The 10,013-nt window shown below is 39.7% G+C and overlaps 1 non-coding gene across 1 annotated transcript; it reads right to left on the minus strand.

Annotated features, from left to right (window-relative positions):
* Window positions 1–210: 210 nt before the first annotated feature.
* Window positions 211–315, minus strand: LOC129476527 (U6 spliceosomal RNA). Its single transcript, XR_008654967.1, has one exon. It is a non-coding gene; the product is annotated as a U6 spliceosomal RNA (small nuclear RNA).
* Between the last annotated feature and the right edge of the window lie 9,698 nt (window positions 316–10,013).

Here is a 10,013-nt window from a genome sequence, read left to right on the forward strand (position 1 = left end):
CAGCTAATGTGATCCCTCCAATTTTGTTCTTGCTTAGGATAACTTTGGCTATTCTGGGTCTTCTGTAGTTCCATATAAATTTTAGAATTGTTTTTTCTATTTCTGTGATGAATGTCATTAGTATTTTAATGGGGATTGCATTTAACCTGTAGATTGCTTTGGGTAATATGAAAATTTTAACAATATTAATTCTTCCAATCCATGAACATGAAAAATACAGAACGCTTCACAAATTTGCGTATTATCCTTGCACAGCTGCCATGTATCTTCTCTGTATCTTTCCAATTTTAGTATATGTGCTGCTGAACTGAGCACATAAAGCATGTTTGAGTGCTTAATTTGTGAGTCAGATTTGCTAGTTCTGACCTCTCCTCTGTGACCTAAGTGTTATGCCCATTTTAAAAAGGAAACCTATGCACGGAATGAGTAAGAAACCAGCCTAAAATCGTGCCCAAATCAAGAGGTGGAGCTGGGTTCCTCCTTGGGTCTGTTTGATTCTAAGTTTGTATTTATAACGCCTCTGTCAACTGGCTATTTTTTACTCAATAGCCGTCATGATGATGCAAAGGACAAGAGTGAAGTACTATTACTTCTGGCCTGTCAACTTGGCCAAGTGTAAAATCTTAATTTTACTCAGTTCTGGCCAGGGAGCAGCAAAGATCGTGCCACTGCACTCCAGCCTGGGAGACAAAGTGAGACTCCGTCTCAAAAAATAAATAAATTAAAAAAAATAAAATATAGTATTTGAGATTTACACAGGTATACAGAGGGCTTTGAGATTATTAAAATGTAAGGATTTTCTTTTCTTTTTGGGATGAGGTCTCACATATGACCCAATTTTCCTTCCTTCCTTCCTTCCTTCCTTTCTCTCTCTCTCTCTCTTTCTTTCTCTTTCCCTTCCTTCCTTCCTTCCCTTCCTTCCTTCCTTCCTTTCCTTCCTTCCTTCCTTCCTTTCCTTCCTTCCTTCCTTTCTTTCTCTCTCTCTCTTTCTTTCTTTCTCTTTCTTTCTCTTTCCCTTCCTTCCTTCCTTCCTTCCTTCCTTCCTTCCTTCCTTCCTTCCTTCCTTCCTTCCTTTCTCTCTCTCTCTCTCTTTCTTCTTTCTTTCTTTTTTTTTTTTTTTTTTTCCTAAGATGGAGTCTCGCTCTGCTGCCCAGGCTGGAGTGCAACAGCTCAATCTCGGCTCACTGCAACTTCCACCTCCCAGGTTCAAGCGATTCTCCTACGTGAGCCTCCCGAGTAGCTGGGATTACAGGCACCTGCCATCATGCCTGGCTAATTTTTTTTGTATTTTTGTAGAGACGGGGTTTCACTATGTTGGCCAGGCTGCTCTCAAACTCCCGGCCTCAGGTAATCCGCCCCATCTCGGCCTCCCAAAGTGCTGGGATTACAGGCATGAGCCACCGCACCCAGCTCCAATTTTCCTTTTTTTTCTTTTTCTTTCTTTTTTTTTTTTTTGAGATGGAGTTTCCCTCTTGTTGCCCAGGCTGGAGTACAATGGCGCGATCTCAGCTCACCGCAACATCTGCTTCCCGGGTTCAAGCAATTCTCCTGCCTCAGCCTCCCAAGTAGCTGGGATTACAGGCATGTGCCACCATCCCGGCTCATTTTTTGTATTTTTAGTAGAGACGGGGTTTCTCCATGTTGGTCAGGCTGGTCTTGAACTCCCGACTTCAGGTGATCTGCCTGCCTTGGCCTCCCAAAGTGCTAGGATTACAGGCGTGAGCCACCGCGCCTGGCCAATTTTCTTTCTAAAAGGAAATATTGTGGACCCAATTATTCACATCATCATAACAATTTTTTCTCTAAACAAGTACTGTGGCTAGATGTGGTGGCTCATGCCTATAATCCCAGCACTTTGGGAGGCTGAGGCAGGAGGATCACTTAAGGCCAGGAGTTTGAGACCAGCCTGGACAACATAGTGAGACCCTGCCTCTACAAAACATTTTAAAATTAGCCAGGTGTGGGGTGGTATGTTCTTGCAGGAGAATGTACTGGAGGCTGAGGAGAATATACTTGAGCCTAGGAGGTTGAGTCTGCAGTGAGCCTTGATCATGCCACTACCCTCTAGCCTGGGCAACAGAGTGAAGCTCTGTCTAAGAACAAACAAACAAACAAACAAACAATTTGCTTGTTTAATATGTTGTCACAAAACATTCAGGACAGTTAAGTAATGCCTGGGTCTTTTCCACACATGAAAATGGTTGATTGTCTTAGAAAATAAAATCCATAGAGTTGTTTTTTTTTCCTATAGAGTTATTTAAAATAAAATGAGAATTTGCCAAAAAGTCTGCTACTAGTCATATTTTACTTCCGTCTAACAAGAAAATTTCCTACCATAGATCTCAATGTGACATGACACACAATACATATCTAGTTTCATTACCTGGGTTCAATATTGCTGTAGTTCTGTTCTGAGCGTCTTGATTTTTTCTTCCTTTTTTTACTTCTTGGCTTGAGGTTAGGACTGGGCTCTGAATTCTTCATTTGTCTGCAATGATCACCACCATAAATAGACACTTAATAATGTATTTTCAGGAAATCTCTAAGCAATATTACATATGAAATATATAGAGCAATTTTGCCCCTTGAGTTTTCACACCCTCACTTATTGACTTTTTTCATGATAATTAAGTACTCATGTGGGGGTGGGGCTGGTGCTGGTGGTAGAAGTGGCAGTAATGAGGAAATAGATCCCCAACTAAAGGCAAACCATCATGTTTTCATTCCTAGAAAAAAAAATCAGCCTTGGTAACGTGGTGAAAACCTGTCTCTACAAATAAAAAAAAGAAGAAGAGAAAAGAAAAGAAAAAAAATTAGCCAGGTGGGGTGGTGTGCACCTGTGGTCCCAGCTATTAGGGAGGCTAAGGTAGGAGGATCCCTTGAGCCTGGGTGGGGGTTGAGGCTGCAGTGAGTCAAGACCATGCCACTGCACTCCAGTGAGACCCTGTCACAAAAAAAAAAAAAAAAAAAAAGAAAGAAAGAAAAAGAAAAACATGGGTGGACCAAAAATTTTTCTTCATTTATCATGGACATTTTAACTGTTTTGTGTTGAAATTCAGACCTTAAAAATAAACATGGTTTTTACATGTTTTATGCCATACACACACAAAGTCCTGTAAACAACCCGAATGTCCAGGAACTGATGAATGAATTAGCAAACTGTCACATATCCATACAATATAATACTCATCAACAACAAAAATGAACCACTGATACATACAACAACGTGGATGAGTCTCAGAAGCATGGTGCTGAGTGAAAGAAGTCAGAAACAAATGGATCATTATTCTAGGATCCCAAGTATATGATACTATAAAAAACCAACGCTATATGCACAGAAATTAGATCAATGGTTGCCAGGGGCTGGAAGTAGGTTGAAGGCGTTGAAATACAAAGAAACCCAACGCAACTTTCTGGGGTCATTGTATGGTATGAGACCACCACTTCTCCTGTTGTCCTTCCCAGTTTCTCCCCAACCTCCCCTTTTCCCTAGTTTATAAGACAGGAGAAAAGGGAGAAAGCAAAAAATTGGAAAGAAACAGAAGTAAGATAAATAGCTAAACGACCTTGGTGCCACCACCTGGCCCTGGTGGTTAAAATAATAATAATATTAACCCCTGACCAAAACTACTGGTGTTATCTGTAAATTCCAGACATTGTATGAGAAAGCACTGTAAGACTTTTTGTTCTGTTAGCTGATGTATGTAGCCCCCGGTCACGTTCCTCACGCTTACTTGATCTATTATGACTCTTTCACGCAGACCCCTTAGAGTTGTAAGCCCTTAAAAGGGCTAGGAATTTCTTTTTCGGGGAGCTCCGCTCTTAAGACACAAGTCTGCCAATGCTCCCGGCTGAATAAAAAACCTCTTCCTTCTTTAATCCGATGTCTGAGGAGTTTTGTCTGTGACTCGTCCTGCTACAATAGAAAGATTCCATATCTTGATTGTGATGGTAGATAAATGACTATATGTATTTGTCAAAATTCATACAACTCTGTACACCTTCAAAGTGAATCTGACAATAGGTGAATTATACCTCAACAGAAATAAAAGCATATGTTCACACAACATGTGTTCCCACACACAAAGGTACCTAACAGCTTTATTTGTAATGATCAAAAACTGGAAATACCTCAAATGTCCATCAACAGGAAAACAGACAAACTGTGGCATATCTATATAATGGAACACCACTCAGCAACAAAAGAAACGAATCACTGATGCACTCATGGATGAATAACAGAATAACTATTCCAAGTGAAACAGGCCAGACAAAAAAAGATCACACTCTGTATCATTCCATTTATTTGAAGCTCCAAAAACCTATTAAATTTTTTATAGTGATATACAGCAAATCAATGACTGCCAGGGGATGGCAGGGCAGGGAATGGTATGAGGGGAGGATTACAAAGGGGAAGGAGTAGTTTCTGAGGTGTTGGATATTTTCAGTATCTTGACATGGTGACAGTATCACAGATGTATACATACATAAAAATGTATCAGATTAGAGCCGGGCACGGTGGCTCATGCCTGTAATCCCAGCACTTTGGGAGGCCGAGGCGGACAGATCACCTGAGGTTGGGAGTTCAAGACCAGCCTGACCAACATGGAGAAACCCCATCTCTACTAAAAAAAATACAAAATTAGCCAGGTGTCGTGGTGCATGACTGTAATCCCAGCTACTCAGGATGCTGAGGCAGGAGAATCGCTTGAACCCAGGAGGTGGAGGTTGTGGTGAGCCGAGATTGTGCCATTGCACTCCAGCCTGGGCAACAAGATCAAAACTCCGTCTCAAAAAAAAAAAAAGTATCAAATTATACACGTCATTCTATTGTGTATAAATTTATTTTTATAGAGTTACTTATAAATAACTTCATTGTATTTTACAGTATGTATGATTATATCATAAAATATATATACACACACACATTTATATTATTTTATTTAGAGACAGGGTTTTGCCATGTTGTTCAGGCTGATCTGTAATTCCTGGGCTCAAGCAATCCACCCCCCTCAGCCTCCCAAAGTGCTGGGATTACAGGCGTGATCCACCGTGCCTGGTCCAACATGTTTCTTGAACTACTTCTCAACTGATAGATATTTCACTTGTTTACAGTGCTTCACTATAATGCTACAAAAAATAACCTGTGGTTATGTTTTGGGTCCAGAAATATAAAGTACTGTATAACTGAAACAATATTAAAAACTCTTACAAAAGAGAAAGAGTAAAATATGTGGTAAGAGTAGATTATTAAGTAAAACAATAATATCTAATATATAGGATGCTTTACCTTTTACGAACTTTCCACTGCTGTTTTTGTTCACTTTCTTCAACTTTTGCTGAGTCCACGCAAGAATTATTAAGATTAAACAAAAGCAATTAGAAATTATGTCGCCTCCCTTAGGCAAAGGTGGCTGCCAGCCGATAACTCTACTATGCAGGCTATTATTTTTATGTAATTGCCAATAAAGAGAAATTGACCTATACCACATATAAAACATAAGCTACCATATATTCTTTCTTAGATAACTTACTGAATAGAGATTGTCAAGACCAAGCATCCGTGAATATATTTGACCACATTATCACTATTTTAAAATGATTTAACATATGTTAAACTTTTATGATTATAGAATTCTTTAAAATTTCCTTTATAATTTATTATGGGTGACTCCATGTTTAAAATGGTTTAAAGTTTCCATGTTTAAAATGGTTAAGACTCAAATAACCCTGAAACTAAAAGCAGTGAGAAGAGGATACACAATAACACTCATTAACTCAGGATTCCTAGTAAAGATTTTGCTTACATAACATTGGATCGAGGTAGAAAGTATACGCATATAATGAAAGGAACTCAGGAACATTCAAATTGTCCAGGTGGATGCTTTTTCTTTCAATACATCTATAATTGCCTTAATAATAATTTAGTCCTAGTTAAACATAAACATGACATAGTATGACATAAACAATCTCTTTGGAGCAATAATGTAGGTTTCATCACTGTGCATACATAGGGATCCAGAACACTGGAATGTGATGGGTATGTCTGCTATGTTCATTGCACTGATTCTTTCACAGCTGTCACCTATGGCAATATTTATCAAATAGTACACTTTAAATAAGGGCAGATTCTTGTTTGTCAATTATACCTGCACTACTACAGCTTACAAAAAAAAGAAAATCTGTGTGGCTGGGGCAAACAACTAAGTAGAAAAGCGGTAAGTGATGAGGGCAGAGTAACCACATCTTGTTGACAAAGAGTTGTGGCTGGTTCTTATTTTAATTCTAATTTTAAGGGAAAGCACTGGAGGGGCCTGATATGATCCGAATGATGGAAGACACAAGAATCACATATATGTATGAAACTGGAAAACACTGAGCTCTTTGGAGAGGTCCATAGGTGTCCTTGAGGTTCCTGAATTTGTGTGTATGTGCACATCTGCTTTTTATAAAAATTCCCATACCATTCACCAGCTTCTCAAAAAGGTCCTTGAAAATAAAATATTGGCCGGGCGCAGTGACTCACGCCTATAATCCTAGCACTTTGGAAGGCCAAGACAGACAGATCGCCTGAGGTCAGGAGTTCAAGACCAGCCTGGCCAACATGGTAAAACCCTGTCTCTATTAAAAATACAAAAATTAGCCGGGCGTGGTGGCAGGCACCTGTAATCCCAGCTACTCGGGAGGCTGAGGCAGAGAATCGCTTGAACCCAGGAGGTGGAGGTTGCAGTGAGCCGAGATTGTGCCACTGCACTTCAGCCTGGACAACACAGTGAGACTATGTCTCAAAAAAAAAGAGAGAGAGAAAGAAAATATTAAGAACCACTCATTTATTGGACCGTCATTTTAGTTGAGGAAATTGAAACCTAGAGAAATAAAATGATTGGTTCAAAACCAGGGTGACAAGTTGATGAAGTCATAATGGGTTTATGATGCTGACCACCCTCCCTCACCTGGTCCCCTTATCTCTCCCTGCCCCCAATACTTTTGATAAATAAAACATAATCATAAGGACCTGGCACACAGCACAACAAGCCAATGTCTGCTGAACCTTGGCTTCAGGATTTGCCCAAGTTACCGAGAGAGTGTGTGTGCTGATCCATTCAAGATTGGAAGCCAATAGAAAGGTTTGAAAGTACTCTAATGACTTTCTCATGAAATGCATATAACTTTCTAAATTGCCTACAATAAGCATATATTATTAAAACCACAAAGAAGAATACATCATAAATAATAAACTATTTACCTTTGATTGTTACTGTGAGCCTACTCTGTGCTATGGAGAAAATAATATATAATTGGCATGCTACAGATGTAGTTTTCTTTCTTGAAATGCACCACAAATAAGTTTATGCTGGATCATTTCCAACAGCAATTTCAGTAAGGTGTAAATAAAACTGCTTAACCAGAAGGCCACACAGCAGAGTGCACCTCACATGGGAAGGTTCGCACAGCCTTCAGAGATCCCAGTGTAGAATGCCAGGAGGGTCCTTTTTTCAGCAATCCAAGGGGACAAACAGGATCACCTCAAATTGTTTCCCAGCTCTACAGTTTATAGAAATGTCAGGCTATTTTGATAGCCTTGCAAGGTCCCAGGTTACTAAAATAACCCTGCCTTTCATTGCTCAATGTTGAGCACTAGAACATGGCTATGATGCAAGTCAAAGCCTAACGAACATACACGGTTTCTACCAAACCTCCATGGTACCAGTACAAACTGGATGAAAACATTTCAGAAAGTTATACTTCCAAATATCAAGGCATTTAACTCTAGTTAAATAATGACCTTTTCTGGGGCTTTCAGTTTAATCCAAGTTCAGCAGCGTTAGAACTTATCAAATAGGTTATTTTCAACCCCACAGGGAGAACTCTTATGATCATCATAATTAACAGCTCTAACCATAGGGTATACATGGACACAGTGCCTAACCAGATATTAAGACAGGAAGTTCAGTGAGAGATGTACTTTTAAAAATGAGTCTATTGTATAGAAGGGAGTAAAATACAATCAAAGGACAATTGAGAATTGTGTTACATACATATCAGATGCGGGACACCAGTTTTCGATCTTCATCTGTGCTTGAAGTCTGGGTCCACACCACCACAGGGCCATAACAGCTGTAAATGATAGTCTTCTATTTTCTTAAAATAGTGTGACCTGAAAATGAAAGAAAGTATTGTTGAATTCCTTTGCCACAGACACAAACCAATTTTCCTAAGTATTCAGCAAGGAAAAACAAAAAAACAAAAACAGTATTTTTAACTATTTAAAATATAGCAAGGGCCAAGCATGGTGGCTCACATCTGCAATCCCTGCACTTTGGGAGGCCAAGACAGGCGAATTGCTTGAGCCCAAGAGTTTGAGACCAGCCTGGACAACATAGCAAGACCTCATCTCTATTTAAAAATAAAGTAAAACAAAATAAAAACATAACAACAACAATTTAAAAAGACCTCCAAGCCACTACACACCCTTGGGAGAAATTAGCCTAAGGCTGAAGCTGCTCTGGCCTTTATAGGGCCACACCTATTGTGATGTAATCAACTATGACCAATTAGTAACCTCATATGGTAATGTCTGGGATTCAGACTTGTGGTCAAAGATACTGAACGGGCTTTTCTGCTTACTTAAGCCATTGTTCCTTTTCTGAAGTTAATGAAATAAATAATCTCTTAGGTCCACATCCAAACACACGGAAATGTGTTCTCACCTGTAGCTTATTGATTCCAATCATGGTTGAGTATCCTGACATTGGGTGTGAAGCAACAGTTTGGAATTCGTACAGTATTGTTACTCAAGTAGCTATAAACACCTTACAAAACTGGACTGAACCACTTAAGTGAGAGGTTATTGCAAGGACCTGTTTACACATATTCCCCAAACATCCATTTTATAGAAGCATACACAGTTATTATGTGTGGCTGTAGCCTCAATTTGTTCAAAGCATCAAAGGTCTGAAACCATGTCCTAATTGTGTGAACCATGAAGGTAACTGTGGCCTTAATCCTGACCAATTCACATTGCCAAACAACAACGAAGCACCCCTTGCATCAAAATTGGGGAACATTACTATTTGTCAGTGATGAATACATTGACAGGGAAAAATCCATGGGAAGCTTAGGATACTCTCTCTCATTGCAACCCCCATCCCCAGATATCCACAGAGCTCCTACATCTCCTCCCTCAGATCTTTCCTCTGGTGTCTCCTTCTCAGCGAGCCCTTAGCAGCACAATCTACCCAGAAGTGCAAATCCCACACTCACCCCACAGTGTTCCCCTTCCCTGCTCAGTTTGCTATGTAGCACATATGACTGCACATATGACTGTTCCCCTTCCCTGCTCAGTTTGCTATGTAGCACAGTGTTCCCCTTCCCTGCTCAGTTTGCTATGTAGCACAATAATGATACATACATACCTTATTGATCCTATTTTATCAGTCTCCTCTACTAGAATGTGAGCTCCACGTGAATCGGGATTTGGTCTATTTACTGGCTGTACTTTCTACATTAAGAACATGATGAACATACACTAGGTGTTCAACAAATGTTTGCTGAAGAAATTAATGAAGATCACCTTTGTTCACCAGTCCTAATCTTTATGCCATTCCCAGAGGTGACCTTGTCAACAGTATAGCGCACTTCTTTCAGAACTTCCTTCCACTTATTACATTCTGATTCAAAGGCCCATTAAAAATCGATACCTTGTACCTCAATAAAGCTGCTGAATATTTTTACAATACTTTAAACAAAAGTCACCTTTCTTCAATCCTCTCTTGAAACCCAATAAATTGTAGCTCTGTGAATGTGACCATAATCAACTCTTTATTTGTATTATTATTATTATTTTTTGAGACAGAGTCTCACTGTGTCACCCAGGCTGGAGTGCAGTGGCATGGTCTCACCTCACTGCAACCTCCGCCTCCCGGGTTCAAGCAATTATCTGCCTCAGCCTCCCGAGTAGCTGGGATTACAGGTGCCCACCACCACACTCGGCTAATTTTTGTATTTTTAGT

This window comes from Symphalangus syndactylus, chromosome X, assembly GCF_028878055.3.
Source record: "Symphalangus syndactylus isolate Jambi chromosome X, NHGRI_mSymSyn1-v2.1_pri, whole genome shotgun sequence".
NCBI lineage: Eukaryota > Metazoa > Chordata > Mammalia > Primates > Hylobatidae > Symphalangus > Symphalangus syndactylus.